The sequence below is a fragment of the Ixodes scapularis genome, unplaced genomic scaffold (assembly GCF_016920785.2).
Source record: "Ixodes scapularis isolate PalLabHiFi unplaced genomic scaffold, ASM1692078v2 PGA_scaffold6__148_contigs__length_123643588, whole genome shotgun sequence".
NCBI classification, from domain to species: Eukaryota; Metazoa; Arthropoda; class Arachnida; order Ixodida; family Ixodidae; genus Ixodes; species Ixodes scapularis.
Window position 1 is genome coordinate 68,805,031 of NW_024609881.1, and position 19,984 is coordinate 68,825,014.

Consider the following 19,984-nt stretch of genomic DNA (forward strand, 5'->3'; position numbering starts at 1 on the left):
GAGGGATATTCTACTTTTGCCAGAAACGTGAGCAGACGCCTCATCGCTCCGATTGTTCTGGTAGCGGCTTTCCCGTAGCTTTTTGAACTCTCGCTACTTCTCGGTCGGTGAGCGCAAGCGAGGAGGTTTAAAATATTAGGAGAGCAAAATTAATCATAATCTAGTACCTGAGACTGTGGTGCGGAAAAATTGAATTTTCAGGTCGAAATAAAAGACAGTAGAGGAGAACGTCACAATGTTTTGAGACATTCTCTTTTGTCCTTTCCTGCTATTTGAAACCTCCTTAATATTTTTGCACCCCAATCTCAGGTGTCGCATTATGATTAATTATCACCAGCGCGCTAGCTCACTCGCTGTTTTTCTTTTTCATTAAGGAGAGGACACTCCTCCATGAGAAGATTGCTTGCGGAAGCTACGGAGCTGACGTCAAGCTCTCTCCTAGTACATTTAGCCTCCTTGAGTGCAACAATTCAGTGCAAGGGGCGCCAATTCAGAAGAGGATTTCTGAATTTGACTCTATTTGTGAAAATAACTAACATGTGGCCACTTGACTTTATCAAATATTCGCCGCTGTTTTTGAAAATAGGTCATGCCCTCCTGATTACCCCTGGGCAATGCATACCAGTTAAAAATCACTGTATAGGGGAATGAAAGGGCATCATGAAAGATTGTGTTAAAATACTCGCACTTTACTTTAGAAGTACATTGTATTTATAGTGCTTTACTTCAAGTATGTTGCACCCAGTGTACTTAATACTTTACTTAAAGTACATCACGTCTCATTTACTTGGTACTTTACTTGAAGTACCTTTTAGATGTACTTAGATGTACCCGACACTGAAGATTTTGAAGATAATTTTTTTCTAGAAGAATGCCTCGTGCAATTGAAAAAGTAAGTTCCGAGCTTTTTGAACCTCATGACAAGTAATTAAACCTAAATAAAAAAGCGCAAGGCAAACAATCTTCATAGTTCGTTTAAGTGACGCGTCAGCTTCTCCACTGACTCGATAAACATTGGAGGACTTGTTGCCCGACATTCTGTTGTGGGAAATTCTCTTGTTAGATTCGGAGTGGTTTTGAAGCGGTTTATTATTTGTATCTTCTTCCGTGCTCGTGCAAGCACGCTCTAGCATTTACCGCCCCGAAGACGCGAACAGGGAACGCTTTGGGATTTCTCCAAGGCCACCGAGGGAAATCCCCATTAGAACGATATTGCCGCGTGCGGTGTAGACTCTGCAGCGCACTGGACTTCCACGCTGCGGCACGGTGTTCAAACCCCGCCGGTGCTGTCCTTCCTTTTGCCAATCGGTGCTCTTCTGGAAAGTTCCAGGTCATTCTCGGCTGTTATCGTGCATTCCGGTTTAGAACCTTCCTAAATGAAGCGCGAGTACACAGACAGAAGTAGCGCGCTACCTTGAGTCGATCGCCATCCCGCCGCTGTCGTGGTGCGTAACGTGTGTCCCTTGTTTACTTGTAGGCAAGGTTGGCCTTATTAAACCTTTATCTTCAGTTATACACACGCTATTTTAATTTCGTTACAATATAATTTCTAAATAAACATTTTAGAAAAATGAAAAAAAAAACCCTAAAGCTATGCCTCATTGTAAACTCTCAGGTAAAACTTTTCCTGTTGTGATTATATAGTGTAATTTTAATACGTGGTATCGCACTCTAGTCTAAGTTGTCCCCTCACGTCCCTTCTCTTTTTTTTCTTCATCTCCATTTTGCCTTGGGGTCCCTATGTGTCCCCCCATTCCCTCTCCCTAGAATTCCCTAAGCCTATTCCCGAAATTGGAAGGCGCCAGAGAACAGGGAAAGAGGGAAGGAAAGGAATGGGACGGCCAACTTCTTTACCCAGTGCCAGGAGGAGGCACGGCACACGGTTGACAGACGCAAGTCAGATCGGATTCATTCAGAGCCGGCCTCTCTCCTGGCTTTGGATTGAGCTTGTCTCCCGGCCTGCTCGCTGGCTGAGTTCACGGAGGAAGGAGAGGAGGTTAGTTTCGGATCGTCCGGAAGAGAAAACTCGGTCGGCGGATCGATACAGAGCGCTACGTTCCTCGGAAGGACTACTTCTTTCTTTTCTTATTCTTCGTTCATCATGATCTTTTTTTTTTTTTTCTTGTGTTCACCTTTATTATTGTATTATGTCGCTTTGAGGGCTGAGTATCTTTTTATGTGTTTCATCGTCGACATTGGCCAATTTTTTGTTTTTTGTTGTCCAACCGTTTATTAGTTGGGCTCGAAGCTACACGTCCGATTCTCAGACGTAGCTTTCTCTGAGTATGTATGGTGCTACCGGAGCGGAGTTTTCCTAACTCTGTTTTTTTTTTTTTTTTTTTTTCATCTATTAAGGATCAAAGCAGTTTCGTTTATCTAGTTGTATTGTCTGAGTTTTGTGTGCAGACTAGGGTTAGGGCTAGATGCTGAGCTGTGATATAGGTACGAATATATTTAAGTTTTCTCCCCCTCTCAGATGGAGGGGGTTTAAAGAAAGCTCTGGAATGAGTGCGTGATTGGTACTTCCGGTGTTCTATTTTACCAAGATGTGAGAGTGGTAGCATTAGTGTTTGGAAATAAGCAGCCAAATATAAACAAACACATCAATACACGGGGGGCCGTGCTCCAAAATTTACTCAATCTTACTCCAGGGTAAGGATTTTGTACCTTGGCGTTCCAAAACCTACCGGTGTCCAGCGTTTTTCAATCTGTGATGTCACGTGACACGATGCGCCGGAGTAACTCGGAACCATTTGGGTAGGATTTGGAAATACAGCCGGGGTTTCGAAATTTATTTCGAAGATGCTTGTTAAAAATAAAAAGAAGGAAAAAGCAGCGAAAGGTACACTCATGCGGTCTGTGCAGGTCTGTTATACAGCCAGGGGCACATAATGTAAGAGGCTACTCCTAACGATACCACGAATAATAAACTAAAATTTGTTACTTTACTTTTCAATGAGTGAAAATCAACGTATGGCTTCCTTGTTGGGAACTTCCGGAGCGTCACCTGGAACTACGAAATCATTCAATTTTAGAGACAGTTCACGCGCATGGGAAGCATGGCGGTACACTACAGCTACAACTCCTGCAACAGGATGAAGGCTGGTGGTGCAATAACAAGGATAGTGATCTTTTTCGTTCGCGTTTCGGCACCTCCAGCCTAACGTCCGTTGCAGGAGTTGTGACTTTCGCCCACCTTCCCCCCCCTCCTTCCCCCCTCCCCCCCCTCCCCCCCTCCCCCCCCCCCCCTTCCGTGTCTGAAAAGTTTTTTGTCTCTAAATTTGACTGATTGAGTAGTTATGGACGACGCTCAGCAGGTGTCTAATTGGAACCATGTGTTTATTTGCACTACGTAACAAGTAATTAAAGCAATTTTGAGTTAGTTATTCGCCTTGTCTTGACGATTAGCCCCTCTTTTATGTTTCTTTGTCGAATAACTTACCTGCCGAGACCGCTGTAATGTACCTTTTTAGGCTTTTTTTAAAGGAGTACACTTGTTTCAATTAAAGTCAAACACCCCGCATTAATGAATTAATGAATAACTACGGATTTATTATTCATCGGTCTATGCATATATGTGCTTGTCTTTGCATCCGCGCCTACTTACGTACGTTTTGATTTGCGTCTGTATGAGAGGGTGTGTGAATGTTTGTGTGTTCGTGTGTGCGCGCGTACGTGCGTGCTGTTTCGGTATATTTTTGTCATGCTTTAAAAGTATCCAGGGTCAAAAAGTACATTATCGGGACAGTAATTATAAAGGGCACAATTTCAAATAGTACGTAGAAATAAAAAAATTAATAAACACGGAGATGATATACCTATCTTATAACCTTTCTAAAAGGATTTTTAAGATATCCGCAAAAGTTGGATTCCTCAACTTATTTTTCTCCGAGTTCTGGCAGTGAATTTCACTCTCAAAGTGCAGGAGAAATAACATCATTCCTATTTATCTACTGCCGAGGAAATAAGTGCCGATTGTCTTATTTATTTGTTATTTTTAACTCGGTGATCTTTTTAACAAAACAAACAATGGCAAGTATTTTTTTTTTCTGGAATATGTTGGGAAGGCGAATTTAGACTATACTATACTTCGTTTCACCATTACGTCCAGAGGCATCCTATGAACTAAAGGAATCAGTCAGACAGCAACATGGTGTTCGTTATGTCTCTGTACGCGTTAGCGGCGGAAAAACGAAAGAAAAACAATGATGTCATCCACGCGCTAGCAGTGCCGTAGACATAGTCTCCTAGTCCTAGTCACAGTATCCTAGCGATCGTAGCCTCGGCTACATCTGGACTTAAGGTGAAATGAAGTATAGTAACCACGGGTCCAGCTAAGCGTTTCTGGAAGCATGAGTTTTTTTTGTTTTTTTCTGGCATCGGCCACGTCATGAGAACAAAAGTTGACATGTCAGGAGTCCTTTGCAAGGGTGGCGAAGGGCAGTGCCGACCATTGGTTCGTGTAGGCGTCTAGTGCCTTCGTCCAGGTTTAAAGCAATCGGTCGAACACGTGCGCGATGGTGAGGAGGCCAGAGCTCTCAAAACCCCGCGCCCGGGCGAAAGAGGGAGATAGTTTTGGCGGTGATCTTGATCTCGTAACGGGTCGGACGAAAAATCCCCTATTTTGTCCATTTCTTGGTTGTCTCAAGAGTTTGTGTAGATATAGTGTCAACAAACAGTTTTGCACCGTACCATCGCGAAGACTCCGTCGCACTTCTTTGAACCCTGATCACCGAAGGAGACCTCATCGACCATCGCGGTCCCGCATCAACAGCCGTGTGGGTCCCGACCATCAACATCGTAGAAACGAACCCATCTTTACAGTTGCATTGGCTTTATGAATATCTTGACATTGTTCTTTCAGCCAAACGAAAAATAAGATGACTTCTTCCGCTGTACGGAGTCAGTTTCGCCAGCTCAGCGCGGCCGCTTACCTGCGGTCTTTGACGTACATCAGCAATAATGATTACACAAAGGCAGGTAGTAAATCTAAATACAGGCACGCAAATAACGTGAAAAAGAAATCTTGCATCAAGGATCAGAGAGTTTATCGGACATGATGTTACGTATCTCTATAACGGTGATTTCGATCTCCCGCTTCTAGAGCGGACCTCATTAAGATGATTCGTCTTAACGAATGATTACACGTAATAATTCGATATAAAAATTTGTTATTTCTTTGGCACTTCCCCAAGGCGTTCTAATTTCCTAGCATCTATCTTCGCGCTTTTCGCTTGACGTCCGCAGTGAGGAAGACACTCAGGGGCACATTCGAGGGTTTTGTGAACGTACAAAGGGTGACGACACGTGACGTGACAATGTGAGGGTACGTTATTATGTGATGTGACGTCACGATGTCACATTACGCTGTGACGTCATTGAGGCTACGTGCCACGGACACAAAACGTCCGAGACTGGCACTATAGACACTATAGGTCTAGTAATATAATGAGGAGGTACAATAAGTTGCGTTCCATTTCGGATGAAAACTAATTTATTTTCGTGCACATGCAACCGGAGATCGGAGTGATGACGTCACCGCATGCTCTCGTCTTTCCCTCTCCTTCAGTTTCTGCCCGCATATATAGTGGCATGTAAGGAAGAGCAGGATTTGAAAAAAAAAATATTCCTCTAGATCTAGAAAAGTAGTGTCTAGGTCTCTAGCATGAAATTGTATGCATCGCCCCATAAGAAAGTCTCAAGATGCGTGCCCCATTTGACAGCTTAAGAACGGCGCTGAGCCTCTCGTGCTGTGATATTTATCCCTGCAAGTTAATAATGCTAATGACCGTTTATTTCGGTACAAAAATGATAAACCCATAAGACATGGCCGGTTCGTCAAAACCGGCAAGGGCTTGTGGGATTGAAATATATATATATATTTTTTATTGGTAACGGGACAAGTCATTGAAGAAAATCAAATATAACACAAAACTCGAGACGACGAAAATATACGTTCAGTTGAGTTTTGACCGTAAGAACAATAAAGCTAAAAAGAATTGACCGCACAAAAAAAAAAAACTAATAATAAGTTAACGTTTCACCATGAACGTGCATTCTTCTCCGCCTCACACAAAAAAAAAAAAATTGTTTTCTGCACGTACGCGAGAACCGCGCGATTCATACCTGTACAAAAATGCTACACAACAGGAGCACACGCAACACCTCCAATAAACCTAATCCAAGATCATTATGCATAAGCCTGAATTTGATAATGGTATTCTGCTGAAATTTATCTAGGCATTTTCATACGGCAGAAAAATGTCGAACGAATCTCGCGAAACAAGAGCGATCCCAAATCGACAACAAAAATTTAATAAATACGTTTATGTGAACGCTTCTAATCTATTGTTCATTCAGTATGTTTCAATAGGTTTAGGGCCGACAGAAATGAAAATTCTTGGCTAAATGGGCCCCTTAGGAACATTTAGTTTTATATATTTACTTGCACCGTAATGTATATGATGGAAATACTAGTTCGATATTTCAAGAGTTACTTTTCTTTAGTCTTTTAGTGTTCTGGAAGCGGATCAAGCTATCTAGTTTGAAATATTCAAAAAGAAATGTAAGAAACGGTGCAATTAGAGCATCTGTTTTTTTTTATATTTGAATGATAAGAAATTATCTAATCGTTTCCTTCTATAGAGCCCGAGACTTAGAGAGAATTGGTATTATCAACTCGGGCTTGTTTAAGTCTTCACTGGCGTGTAATCGGACTGAGAGCATTCCCGCCATCAGCCTAACTAATTAATGAACGTTAAAGACCTCTAGTAACCAGTAGTTTGGTACTAAAAAAATAATTAAAGGCACACTGACTTTCGACAGCATTTAGAATTGCTGCATTCAATGCCAAATTACGTTATTTGAGTGAGCTTTATGCCATAAGTGGTTACTGAAGGTTACGGCGTAGTAACTCATAAAGATACACACATTTAGAGCTTCGCAGTTAGGCCTCTATACGCGCTTAAAGTGTAGCAAAATGTGCGTATTTTGTGAAGGAGAACCTGAGCCAAAACTCTCGGCACGTAATAAATGCCAAGATGGGATGTATCATAGCCTCCCATTTACCTACAAAGCCTGGCAGATCACCACGAGAAGCGGCCGACGAAATGGAAAAGGTGAAGCGGCATACAACGGATGAGAGGAGAGCCGCGTGACTGGCGCCCTGCTGCGGCCAGACGCCGAAACACACTTCTCCCGAGCGAACAAGTGTGTTTCGGGTCCTCGCCGCCGAAAAGCTGTGTGTTGACGTCCAGGTTCCCCCAAAAATGGCTCTTGCATGCTTTGTGCTACCAGATTCTCGCGCTCCAAATCTTCGACCGGGCACTCTATGGCTCCGCCATCGAACTGCCAGGCTTTGTGAGTATAAAGGAGGCTATCGACGTACTAAACAACGCGCTCGGAGGCCGAGCGCGTTAACGCAACGCAGTGCGAAAACCGCGTGGCAAAAGCTCCCGCTGCAGAACCAAGGGAACCCTGGGTTCAAACCCCATTTCTTCCCGTTTCGATCTGGTTGAGCATCGTATCGGCGTGCGGTCGTGTTTCTTTCAACACCGCGTGATGCGCGTTAAAGACCCCAGGCTGGCAGTCATACTGCGCTGGCTAAATGTTCTCGTCTACAGCGTAAACCAGTGCCGCCATACCTTGAAGGTAGAGGACGGTCCCCACGCTGTGTAAATACGAACGTCAAATTTGACAAATTTGATACTTTTGAGGGCAACTTAGAATCCCTGCAGAAAACGCATACTATGAGGCAGCTATGCCTGCATCCCCATTGGTGGAGACAGAGGGTAAAAGCAAAGCGTGCGTGAGAAAAGGTTGGGGGAACAAACGCACGAGGGGCGCGGACGAAATTTCAGGCAGTGTACAAAATACGTATCTTATCAATATGGTCGTAAGGTGGGCTTTTCCGCAGATAGAGTAATATAGCGGTGCTGCACGCTTTACAGGAAACTCCACTGAGTTCAGAGCTTTAGGGCTCGAAATGGACTGAGAGAATTGATATTACGTAATTCATTGCTAAAGAAAGGATTCCCAAGGCTCTTATGACCCGAGAAACATAAAACTGGTAAAGTGTAGTTTTACAGCCAAGCTGTATACCTCTACCCCGTCATGGTTTCTTTCGTGTCGTTGTCTACAAAAAACTTCAAGGCCAAACATCATAGAGCGCAGTATTTGTTTCAATAAAGAAAGAAAACAGAAATCACAAGCAAGCATCAAAACCGCATTATGAATGATAAGGGGCCTGTGAACAATGCACAGCATGAGCATACGTTTCTCGGTACAGATTGCAGTTGCGTCTGCTCTCAAAAGCTGTTTACGTCATTCGAAGCCCCCGTGTGAGTCGTTATGCCAAGTGACTGGATACACCGGAATAGTCTGTCCGAAGCGAGACAACAACTGTGCGTTAGGCGTCGAAATCTACGCAAGGGATAAAGCTTGTTTCCAGCCTTATTAACTCCAATATGACTAAGTCAACTGCGGGGATGTGTGTTCCGTGAAAACTAGCGATGGAATCGTAATTTTCACGGTCTACATCTCACTGATTACACCCAAATCTGACATGAAGTGCTTCATGCGAACGCATCTCTCCTCACTGTCAATGAACCAAGCCACACCAGTAATCATTGTCGGGACTTTATTCTGAACATTTGGAAACTGCAAAACGAGTGGTTCATACAGTTCGTCTTGGAAGTGTTTCAACTCATGTGCTTCACCGATGTAACTCAACCAACTACCATTCATAGATCATGCATTGATCTAACTTTAGCTAAGAGTCTCTCTCCAGTGAGAACGGAAAATCTTAGCGCGTATCACTCTCATCAAGCAATTGTGAATGTCGTTTCAACGTAAATGAATAGTGTGCACCACGTCGCATTGGGTAAATCGTTGTAGGGGTCGTGACAGCTTCGCTTGCGAACCACCTTCACAAAGTGTAATGACTGTACAATTTTCTTTTTGTGCGCTAGCTTCACGCTGCTCTTTTTCTTTTTTCTCCCACAGTCTGAGTTAGTATTTTAATTTCGTTCGTGTTCCACCCCTCTCATGCTAGTCATAGTAGCAATAGGGTACAAATATAATTACTCGGGCACAGAAACATTCGTGAATAGGTTATAAAGTTACAATACTAAAATTTAATAAAAGAAAATGACGTGGGAAATTGGTGTATATTTTTCACGATTAGTACAGCCAGGGTGTAAGTTGGTCAGTTCTTGTGTTGCGTATTTAAGCTCAGAGGACTTCGCACACCCCGGCACAGAAATTCATAATCCAAAATCTACTTGGCATAACGCCAAAAAACTTTTGGGTTGAGTTCTAAAGTAAATATTCCTAAATATCTGTTGTGACAGCCTAAACATGAGATTTAAGTTAGAAAATAACCAGGGAAAAAAAATAATTTCATTTTGTTGCTTTTTTTCTCAAAATATCGAATTTATTTTGTGATAACTCTGATAAAAGTTACGAAACAATATCGCTACAGAAAGAAGGTTTGAACCAGTGTCGCTATTTGTCAACGACCGCCCGAACACTCGTTCTGAACGCAGATAGAATGTTTCATTTATCGATTTTATCATTTTATCAATACGTTTCGCGCCGATCAAATTTCACTACATCAGGCAACTAAAAAAGCCAAAATGAAAGAAAGTGAAACAAAATCTTGAATTTTGTTTATAGTAGGCGGGAACGTACGTGGTAGTCTAGATGGATCTATAGTTCTAGCTTTACGAACTAACTATAACTGGTTTATTTTTTGCCTCAATGAAAAACTGAATTTTTCCCACGTGAAGTATATATGTTGTATAAACGAGGATTTTTATTAAAATACTTTGAATTGCGAGTCGCCAGCCAACAGAACCCCTTAAAGCCACAATAACACGTGTAGAGGGCAGCGCTAGCGTGCAAAAACAAGTAGCGATTAAAAAAAACACACCAGAAATTTTATAATTAAAGAGAATTTATCTATGGGACCTCATAAAGTGACAGTATTTACTAACGTCGTCTGTGTAATTATCGCGGCTTCTGGACGCGCGAAGCACTGGTGCGAATATACCTTCAAAAACGTGACGACGTAGTTATCATTATTATCATGAATACAATAACTATCATTACCATACTTGTAATCTGTAGGCCCTTGATCCTGTGTCTCTACACGTCCAATGACCTAATTGTAAATCAGATAAAAGGGAGGCAGTTACCACGTACGTGTCAAAACGATACCATCAAACAGTCTCATGTCAGGTAAACTTGCCATGGACTTTTTTTTTTAAGTTAGCATAGCCGGTAGTGGAGCGCCTCTGCAAGGTAGATTAGTATATGTATCACATATAAGATTAGCATTATATATAAAGACACATGGAAACTAATCCATGTGCTTATATCTAAACGATGCGGATAAATATGTAAATGTATACACGAGGACACGTCGCACACTGTTCGATGCGTAAAGATTCAGATTAAATATGCGTATTGAATAGTGGCCGCATGCGGGCCTTTATTTGTTGAATCGCATTGTTATGCTGATATTTCGTTACAGTCACAAAAGGCGGTTTCATTTCATTTTCATATATTTATACATCTAAGTGTTGTACATCCTCAAAAAAAAAAAAAGTGTCAAACTACTTTAGCAATTGGCTCTTATGTCTCTCGCGCACCAGTGAACCATTTCACCGTGTCAATTATAACGACTTTTTCAATTATAACGACCACTTTTTGAACGGATTATGCATTCGAATCGACAGGCAGGGAAGATCGTAACTTCCGCACGAGTATTATGACGTCAGAGGCAGACGACGTGCAGGCGCGGAGAGAGAGCCAATGGTGGCGAGGTCTTTTTCGCGGTTCTGCCCGCTTCTTTCCCTTAATGAACCTTTTTAATAGTGGATGGGCGTACTGGCCGGTAATGAGTGGTGCTTTAGTGGCTTCAAGAGATTTGCATGGCAAAACTACCGTTGCGCCGCTCTCGCCCGCCCCCCCTTTCTCTTCCCTCTCCCCCAAAAGCACGTCCTGTCATGTTCCCCCAGTTGCAGCTTTGGCTATGTTTACTCTTATTATTATCACTGTTATTGTTGTTTTTATTGTTTCTGCCGTAGTCGGCGCTGGCGCTGTCGTTTCGGTTAGGTCATTAACCCGCTTCTCGCCATTTATACTACCCTTCCCTTTCCCCTCAACTCCCTCTCCATCTTCACCACTTTGGTTTGGGCCTGATTCAAAGGGATGGCTTAGTTGGTGTTGTTGTTTTAAGCTAGTCATCCTTAAATCCTTTGAGACGAAAACAAAGCCCTTGTTTGCGAGGAACACGAGGGGAGAGGCAGGGGGGGGGGGGGGCAATAACAGTTTGTTTTACGAGTAGCGACACAAAGGATGCCGTGAGGTCTTACTCGAAGTGTTCGCACGCTTGGTCAAGGCTCGACGAATGGCCACGGTGCTTTTTGGGAGCACAATGGTCGTTAGCTCTTGTGAGATTTATGTATTTTTCTTTTAAAAATATGGTTTTTAGACACTGCTGAAAACTTTCTGGGTAGTAGCGGCTTTTCTAATACGCCATTGCCGGATATTTAAATACGTGCTGCTAGATGTAGTCTACTTAACTGAATACCATGACACTATACTCGGCTTTTGATAATAATTTAAAACCATAATTTGTGGTCATATGTTGTTTTATGGGTTTAATGATAGCACCCGGAGCTTATTACCTACAAGAAAAAGGTATTTAGGTGATTGAATTCTGTATTTTCCGTTTCTTGTTGGAAGTAACTAAAGTAATTAGTTTATACTTATCACTTTGACCAACTGACTGGTTTAAGCCCTCAATGTTTTGAAAGATGATCTCGCCAGTTCAGTTATTCATATAAGTATAATATTAAGCAAGTACTTTTCTAACTTGATATGCCTGTTATCAGACTATAAACTATGATGAATGAGTTTGATCTCCAAGTTTGCATATGCTTTCAGCTACTTTGGCGCATTTAAGGTTATTGTGAGTTGCGCAGTATAGGATTTGAATAATTGTTTTACAATTTATAGTATAATATATCTTATTTTTCTGATTTTCGCTTGGTCTTTTTCGGGTACTAGATTTCTGGGAATGTTCCTGACCACATTATATTTATGATAAATATAATATTCGTTACAATAGGGAATTATTCTAGAGAAGGTACTCGACCAGGGACAAAGTAATGCAGAACAGATATTACTGCCGCGTGTATGACCGAGAAGGAAGACTTCTTTGTACTTCTAGAAGATTCGAGTTTCCTCTTACCTGAGTATAAAAGAAAACGAGGCCAACATGACCTTGCCGAATCAGTATCTCCCTAGCTCACTCCCGAACATTATAAGTCGAACATTCGATCGAGATATCGAGTTTAGTAGATAAAGAGCTTGGCGTGGCCTTGTCGACGCACTCTCCCATCGAGGATGCACTCGCTCACTCCCGGGCTCGCCGGCTGTTGCGCCGACGCTTCGACGCACGCTGCTGGTTTCTCGACGCTCATTCTTTTTTGCTTGTTTCTGACCGAAGTTCGCTGATTAAACCTTCATTTTCAGTTTTACGCTCGTCGATCCTTTTCTATCCGCAACAATATGAACAAGGATATATGTTGAACTAATTAGATTTATATGCCAATAGAGCAGAGAATAGGAACAACGTAATTGCCGGAATATGACATTTATCGTTCAAACCATTTGGCGTCTATTAACTGCGGCAGCGTGATTTTGAGAGGACGTACAGAACATTAGTATAGTTTAAGTAAAATATTGGGGTAAAAAGTGTTAGATAAGATTATAATGTGTTGTTTGCTTGCTACTTTTAGTATGTTGCCTGGAACGCGTCTCCAACTGGTGTGTTTACCGGTCCAAAAACGTGGTCCCTTGAATTCCGCCTGACGACGTCATAGAAGTGTCACGCTCTGGCCGATCGCGATCCTGCCGGCGTCCCAACAGCTGTGCTGTATGTAGCAGACGCCTATTTTGCTGCATGTCGCTTTCCACTGCGACAGTCCACGGAAGATACAGCAGCCGGAAGTTGGGACGCCTGGAACGCAGTGACAACAGCGACACTCGCGTTCGCTGGTGCTTTTCGCCAGCATTTCTGCGGCCAACCGTCAGGATCGCGACAGGCAACAGCATGACACTCCGGCTTCTGTGACGTCATTTTTTGCCACTTGGGGACCACTTTTGTTGCATGGACGGGATAGGACGCTAAACACACCAGTCGGAGACGCGATCCAGGCACCGTACTTTTAGTGCGTCAGCATTAGTACCAACATGACAGACAAAGGCTGACGGCGTTCTTCTGTGGACAAAACAATGGGAGGGGTGCGCGCTGCGTAGAGAGAAGCAGAATAGCGAAGGACAAAGGCGAGGGGGAGGCGACGTCACAAGGCGGAAGCCAATGAGTGCGCGGATGCTGGGGCGAGTCTCAACCTGCAAATGTGCGGAGCGCGTATGCCTTGGTCTGTGCTACTAAATGTAGTGTGAACTAAGTACTAGCGCTGGTCCAAGTAGGCGTCGAAAAACATTAAAGGAAGATACACCGGTGGATCCTTAGGGAATTCGTCAGCATTACATTCAAGAAACACCACTCACGCCACCTTTCGGGAAACGCTAACACTGACCCCGTAGCAAAGCCAAAAAGGGGCAGCAGAAAAAAGCGGAAGCAAAAGAAAATCCAAAAAATCCAAAAGAGAAAGCCAAACCCGAAAAGTGAAGGGGTCAGCGTTAGAATTTCCCAAAAGTAAAGGTTGATGCTAACGCATTTCCTAAATATTCACCAATTGATATTCCTTTAATGTTTCTAACTCTTTTGCCTCGTGGACCGGGGATTGTATTTTGAGGCGTAAATGCTCGTCACATTCTTAGTTCGTTCCGGAGAAGTGAGGAAGTTATAGTAAGATGGTCGAGAGTTCCGAAATTCAAGGCAGTTTAAGTGTAAATTGTTTTTTATTTGCCTGGAATTTTTGTTAGGCATAATACTTTTCTCTTATTAGTGTGTGCCAGGTTACCTCAAGCAAAGTCGTGCATTCATATCCGCCTACAGGAAGACCGATGATACAGCTGAGTCCACAAGCAACATTTTCTAAACAATAATGTGGAAGTCAACGACAGCGACACCATTGTCTTTGCACACATGCAGCATTAAAATCTTTTATAGCATTTTGGGTTAGCTCAGCCTTTCCCTAAACCTCTCATCCTCCCTCTTTTTTCTTTATTCGACAGGGAGTTAAAGAGCCCTATTCGGTCGTAAAAAATGCACCTATAATTAGCCAATGAACGCCGTGCAATTAAACTTTGGACAAACTTGATTTTAGGTGGTGCATGTAACATACTAGAATTTTGCGGGTATAGGTTTTTGGGAGAAATTCTAAGGAAATAAAAACAATGCGCGGGGGGAAGAAAGAAGCAAACCAACTGGTTGGCGTTGCCACTCACAGATGGCGCCACACACGCTCGGATCTGCAGTATCTGCTTTACGGTATTAATCTCTAAGAAGCTTTCAATTTTTTCTACCACCTGGTTTAAACTGTGAAGTAGCAGCGTTAGCAGCGAAATCCCGGGGGTTTGCTTTTTTTTCCTCCTACGCATAGGAAAAATAAGGTTGCATTTTTTTTCCCCAATAATTTTATCACAAACTTACGCTCCCACAATTTGAGTATGACGGATTCGTTACTCTTACTTTTATTATCCGCGAAGACTTTAATGATAAGAATAGTAGCCGCATTGTCGTATCGCCCGCCTTCTGTCTACTGCAGGAGTGGAAACATTGCGCACCTTCAAGCTCCAATCGTGATTTAGGTCGTCCTAGAATTGACTAAATTATGCTGAGCGCAAGCTTTGTCTGCTTCCTGAACAGAAGTTGCGATGATGTCAGAACGCCGAGCTCTTATTGGCTGATTGAGGAAACTAGTGGGTAGACTTTAAGTCATCTAGAGTGTAAGTCTACCCACTTTCCTTCCACTCAAAGCCAGACAGAACTCGGCGTCGTTCTGACGTCACCGCAGCTCCTGCGCAAGAAGCTGACATCAATGGGTTTTGATTACGTCCAGAATGTTTCCAATTAAAACCACATCTTTATTTTTTTCCTAATGAAAACTTTATTTACTAAGTATCAGTGCATTTTTTATATAATTAGGATGTTTTTTTTTTTTTGCTTTTTTTCAATCGCGCATTTCCGCCGTGACTGGAGATTTCTTCTCGGAAAGAGTTTTTTTAATCGTTCTTTTTCACCCAGCCTATTGTGTATGAATATTTGAGTCTTCGTTAAAACAACCAGTATAGAGGCCCCGCTATATTCGTTAGAGTCATCGATCTCTCTTTTTTCGACATGCTGAGCTGAGGGCCTAAAGGTTTTTTCACACGTGTGCGACCGACTACGACTGACTCTGACAAAACCAGTTTTTAAGCCTCTTGCGACTGCTTAAAGGCCGACGTACAACCTCGGTTTTCTGGAGGGAAGATAATCCTCTTAGCGCCCCCCTCTCCTAAGCTGCCAGGGGAGTCTAGTTGGGGCAAGGTTAAAAAGTGGAGAGGATATAGGAAAGGAGGAGGCGGGAAAAATTGGAAAGCGCTAAGTGTACGCCGGCCTTTAAGATAGGGCAGCGCAGCAGCGATGACTTTCGTGAGCGGCTTAAAAACTGGTTGTCTCGGAACTGGTAGTAGTCGGTCGCCAAAGTGAGAACCAGCCTTTAAGAAAGGCATTCAAGTTTGAAAGGAATTAATTCTGGTCCTACTTTGAAATATTGAGCGTGTACCCTATTCGTAGCATGTTTGTAGCAGTGTCGTTGCAAATATCCTTGTTATAAACTGATACCGCATTGTTACTTTTCGTTTTGATATTCCTATTGATCTACATGCCGCGTTCTGTAAAGGCGAAAGTATATGAAAGCTCTCTCAGTAACACGATTACACAAAACAAAATGTATAGAATTCTCCAGATTTGTCACAACGTCCTCTTGTTATTCTTCTCCCTTTGTTAGCCTGACGCGCACACCGAGGCCGGTTGTGGAAAATATAACAAAATTGTTCATAGGCGTCTAGACTGATTCTATGTGTGAAAGTCACGAAGTTACATCTGATTTAGGTTGTATGTTGAAGTGTTGAACACCCGGTAAGCCTTCCGTCAAATTCCTTTAAAATGCTGGAATTGTAGGCAGCTTGATGCCTAGAGCATAGTAAGAAATATAATTCGGAATAGTTAGTATCGTTCAAATGTATCTTTGATACCGTAAAGTCTCGAAATATCCTAAATTGTGTATATTGGGTAGTGTAGCTGGTGAGCGGTACAAGTCTTACGCCCAGGTGGCCGCAAGAACTGGCACCCTCCCCGTGACCCATATTTCCCATCGCGGTTGCTTAACCACCGTCTCCTTCTCCCACGCGTCCACCTTTCCTCCTTGCCCAAATTTCTCCCCGACACGCTTTCTACCCCACTTTGCCGTGGAATTCAATCGACCCGAAGCGTTTCCGCTTCGCCCGTCGGCCGCCAGACGCCGTCACGGTCGCCTTTCCCCATTTCCGTTTCGTCACGACTGTGACGTCATTTCCGCACCTGCGCTCTCCGCGTCTGCCGCTAACCTGCGCGAGGAGGCAACCAGAGCGGAGGCTGCGGTGCAGGAGAGGGAGAAAGCGTCGTGTTGCCCGACTTAGCAGATTGTAGCTGCTGCATTTAGCGGAGCGGACCGAGGTCGATCCAAAAGGTAGGAGTAAGGAAAAAAAAAAAAAATAAGAGTGTTGATGCGGCCTGGTTTGTTCGGCGATGTGTGCAAAACAGTTCCGCGCTGGCTTGCTTTGCATGTCGAGAGTACTGCGTTTCGTTAAGGCTAGTTGGCCCTGGAACGACGCCCAATTACCTCTCTTACAAAAAGCCGTGTTCGGATTTCGCTAGGAAGGTTCCTGCTTGGCACGACCGTAAAAGACGGATTGTTCAATTCTTATTGTTGTCGGAGGGTAAATTTTTATAGTCTACTGTACCGCTTCGAAATTTAAGGTTAAGGTGATACTGTATAATTTCGGGTGGCAGTAGGAAAAAACAATCTAGTTTTCTCTTTTTTTAATAGGACGTTTTTTTTTATTATTTTACAAGCCCGAGATGTGCGATCTTTATAACCGTAATAACACTGACATAAAATTGAGGGTAACGCTAACGAAATATTAGGTGTTTTACGATGATATTTCTACAGAGTCCCAGGTAACCTCACGCTATTTTAAATTTTGTATAACAGTTTCCTACGCCACTAATTGAATAAGCTGCTTTCATTTTTGGTAGTAACCCTGCAAATTTTTAATGGGGTCGATAACTCGTTCGTAATATCGTAGTCTGTTTTATTTTTTAGAAGTATTATAGCACTGACAGTCTAATATCTATGAAGTCTAGTTTTTTCTTGCCCGCTCCTAGCTATCTTTTCACCCTTGCTTGTATTATAACGGTTACCATTGTCAGCCCGCACAACGTGATTTTATTTCAATGCCTATTTTTGAAAATGCGCTTGTTGGCAATCAACGTGAAGATGGACTCACTCTTTGTCACACGAAGTTCTTTTTATATTCGTTCATCCCGCGTGCATCAAACGTCTGGTACAAGCTCCTCGCAGATACCGTACCTGTATTATTTTCTTTTCAGTAATCATGGTTCATGTTCGACATGCATTTTTTTCTTTCATTTTACTTTCTTTCCAACACGTAATAATCATACAGCATTTTTTTTTTATTTACTTATTTGTTTAAAAAATGCCGTGAACGTAACACTGATGTGGTCTGTGCAGGTTTGTTATGCGACCAGGAGGACATAATGTTGGGGGATAATCGACGCGATAAGTCGGATAATTTATCAAGTTGTGAAAACTAACTTTATCATTACCACATTCACGAAATAAATTGCGACTGCTCATGCACAACGTTATAATGCGAAGATAAAGTAAAGATCTAGGAGTGCACATTGCCAGCTATCTTAAATGTATAATTAGTACCATGGTAGGTCTTTAAAAAGAAAATAGTAAAAGCAGACATTCATCACATTGAGGATCTTATTCCACGTTCAGTACTTAGAGTTGGGTATGACTCATTAAAAAGATCAGCGCTACAATACGGTGTAATATTTTATGGACTGTTGCCAAAACGTCTTCTACGAATAGAATCTCTTCAGAAAAGGATGATAAGAATTATTGGCTAGAAGACTAGAAGTGTGGACAGACTGGTATTGCAAAATACACACAAAAAAACTTGGAATGCGTCTGTTTAGAGACTAAAGAAAATATAGCGTAATCGAAGGACATGAAAAAAACTAACATAAATCTTAAATTATCCAGGAAAACGTATTTGGACCAAATAGAAGCTACTTTGAACCCTTTATAAATACAAAATACGGGGAGGCGACAAAAACATTACGGGCTAAAATATTCAATAAGTTTCTCGAAGAGATCCGTCAAATATCAATATTTTCAAAAACCCTAAAAATATTGACGAAAAACTAACAAAAAGAAGGAGTAAAAAAACGTACTAAGAAAAAAAAAGTTACCTCAAGGAAACTTTACTAAATTATATTTCTTAGCGGATCAATTCAGCATTGATACAAACCGATATGCTTCCACAATTTTTTTAGTATGCTCAAGTATTGGTATCATCACTCGTTCCCTTGCTTTAGTCGCTGCGAAAACTGGCAGCCATATTAAATATTAATAATAAGCACTGTTTGTTTCGTTTATATCGTTGAGCATCCAAAATGTGTTCTCGACATATTACTTTTCCCCCCTCTACCGCTTCGGCCGCCTCCTACGCACAAGCCTTCTTTCTGGGCTTGAAATTAAGCTGAAAAAACGTGACACAAAGACATCTTAAATTCTGTTTTGTTTTACCGTAAAACTTAGTAAAAATAAACATGTGGTGGCAAGTAGAAACCTGGTGAGCGTCATCGTATACCACTATATAAGTAAATCTGTACAAACAAAATTGGAGCTCGGTGGTGCGCTAAAGTTACGACCTGTGCTACTGGTACCAGGCTGGTGGTGCAAAAATCCGGGTGATATTCTTATCCTTCGCGTTTTCGAACGGCTAGCCCTGAGCCTGCTGCACGACTGGTTACTTTAGCCCACCGCCACGCTTCCCACGGGCTTCAAATCGTTTTCTAAAGTTTACTGATTTGGAAGTTTCCGATGACGTTCGGCAAGTCTCTAATTGTAACCATATGTTTACTGCTTCGTAAATAAAGCTTTCATAAAGAAAGAGATTTAGCCTATTCTTCGACTGGTCATGACACTTAGCACCCTAAATTATGTCCCCATGGCTGTATAACTAGCTTGCACAGACCGCATTAATGTAGATTTACGTTTTTTTTTTAATCTTTAAACTCTAGAAAAAAGCAGATTGTTTGACTAAATGTACAGCTTGTGCATGCACTTTTAGCAGTTATGCACAAACAACGACAAAGGTAACCGGAAGTATAGATGATGCGAGTATGTTCGAGGCACTTCGTCTTGGGTAAGTGTTGGCAGAATTGGCGTTTGTTTGAGTCGGGTCTGACGAGCGGGCGTGCGTAGCCGAGATGTTTTTTGGCTGTCCAGTCAGAACTATAGTCGTCAAACAAATTTGCTGCTGTATTGCAAACAAAAAAAAAAAAGGATCAGAGGGAGAGAATGTTCACCGCTTTAGATGTTTCGGAGTAGACGCTAACTGCAACGAAAAGCTTTGAGATTGCTACCAGGCAAAGAAACGTGTGATCACAAGCGGTTTTTTTTTTTTTTTTTTTTTTTTTTTCGATGTTAATTTTTTGTTACTTTTGCGGTAAAGAACTTCCATTCAAGTTTCTCGGGCATCTTGTTTGTCACGATCGAACTTTGGCCGGGAGTAGACCTATCCCGCTGAAGCGAACATGTTAAATCGAAACAACGTCGGACAAGCGCCAATTGTGCCGATACTTACCTGAAGCGAAGTGCCTAGAACCCACTTGATTTGTCGAGACCTTCGTCGAAGGTTTCACTGTTGATGTGATCGCGAG

General features: G+C 42.3%; 1 protein-coding gene across 1 annotated transcript in view; it reads left to right on the forward strand.

Annotated features, from left to right (window-relative positions):
• The window catches only part of LOC8030321 (voltage-dependent calcium channel gamma-7 subunit), a 113,642-nt gene that overhangs the window by 24,671 nt on the left and 68,987 nt on the right, over positions 1-19,984 (forward strand). The gene's annotated exons all lie outside the window — the stretch shown is intronic.